This window comes from Callorhinus ursinus, unplaced genomic scaffold (assembly GCF_003265705.2).
Source record: "Callorhinus ursinus isolate GAN/ISIS: 27379988/994484 unplaced genomic scaffold, GSC_fseal_2.0 scaffold4, whole genome shotgun sequence".
NCBI lineage: Eukaryota > Metazoa > Chordata > Mammalia > Carnivora > Otariidae > Callorhinus > Callorhinus ursinus.
In genome coordinates, this window is record NW_027397066.1 from 130,998,447 (window position 1) to 130,999,790 (window position 1,344).

Below are 1,344 nucleotides of genomic sequence, written 5' to 3' on the forward strand. Positions count from 1 at the left end.
TGGGCGGCTGGAGAGGCCAGGACTCAGTTCCCCTGCCCTAGTCTGAGCGTAGTGGGTGGGACTCCAACACAGAGAGCTGATTTTTCCAAAGCAGGTTTCTATGCAGTTTTCCGACACTTTGGCTGCGCTAAAGCCGAGGCAAAAGGCAAAGAGCAGCCGGGGAGCCGCCCCAGGCGACCGACACCTGCAGGGGGAGAGGGGGCGGGGAGCGTCACGAGCATCGGCGGGACCCAGACCCTGAGTGACCTCACCATGGTGCGTTTTAGTCGCTACTTTCTTTTTCAGTCTTTCGGTGCTGGGAAGGGGAAGGATTCTGAAAAGAACTTGAATGCCGTAGGGAAAGGGATTATAAGGGATCCTTTGGAGTCATCAGAAGAGAGAGAGATAACGGAGACAGGGCGGAACCACGGCCAGAGCTGATTGAGTGTTTGGGAGCAGAGCGGGAATCCGGTTTGCGAGGCACGTCGCGTCCCGCCCAGCCTGTTGAGCAGGTAGACCGGAGTGAGCCCAAGTGTGAATACCGCGGTCGCATGTTTGGTGGCTGCGCTCGCGCCCCGACTGACAGGTGCGGCTGCAGGGTCCCTCTCCCGCTCACCCTCCTGTCCTTGACGCCCACTCTCTCTGCGTTCGCAGTGGGGATTTGCCAGGCGCACCCTGGAGCTGCCGGAGATCCGGAAACGCAGCCGCGAGGTCTGCGAAGCCATCAAGTAAGTGGTCTCTGAGTGCCCACGCGGCTCGGGGCTCCCCAGAGAGGCAGTCCTTCTCCCCCGGCCCTTGGCCTGGGCTCATCCCCCTTCCCCTCGCTAGGAAGACTTACGCGCGCTCCCAGCTGCTCAGCCCCTGGGGGCCGGAGACCGGTTCCCACGCCGGGGAGGAGCGGGGGAGCAAAGGAGACGGCGCCCGGGGGGCCCGGCTCAGGGCCCGGGGGAGCTGCGGGGCCCGAGGGAAGAGGACTGACGGGGGTGGGCGCCGGGCCGCGCAGCGCCCGCGGCGGCGCTCGGAGAGCCGGGGCGTGAGAACGCGCGGGGCGCGCTGGGGCCGCTGCTCTCCCACGGCCGGGGCGCCGGGGCCTTGGGCGCACGCGAGGGCCAGCTGCGGCAGCAAAGGGCCGCCGGGACCTGAGAGCCGGCCGGGGCTCGAGGCCGCGCCCGGGCTTCACCGCAACTTCACCCCGCCGGCTGCTGCGTAGGCGAGCGATTCGCCCTTTTAGAGAGCAAACAGCTGCGATCGCTCGATTGCTTAGAGAAAGCATCCAGCAAACTTCCAGCAGGGCTGCTCGGGGCTGGACCCAAGAGTAAGAGAGAGAGAGAGAGAGAGAGAGAGAGAGAGAGAGAGAGAGAGAGA

General features: G+C 65.6%; 1 protein-coding gene across 6 annotated transcripts in view; it reads left to right on the plus strand.

The window, feature by feature from the left end:
- GUCY1A1 (guanylate cyclase 1 soluble subunit alpha 1) overlaps nt 1–1,344 on the plus strand; it is a 60,128-nt gene continuing 58,784 nt past the window's right edge. Inside the window, exons 1-2 of one of the 6 annotated variants that reach the window (XM_025874358.2) lie at nt 1–255; nt 634–707. The gene's annotated coding sequence lies outside the window, so the exon portion shown is untranslated. Of the gene's footprint in view, nt 256–279; nt 708–1,102; nt 1,295–1,344 lie in introns of those variants that run through there. The other 5 variants (XM_025874357.2, XM_073892402.1, XM_025874360.2 and 2 more) reach the window with 5 other exon arrangements.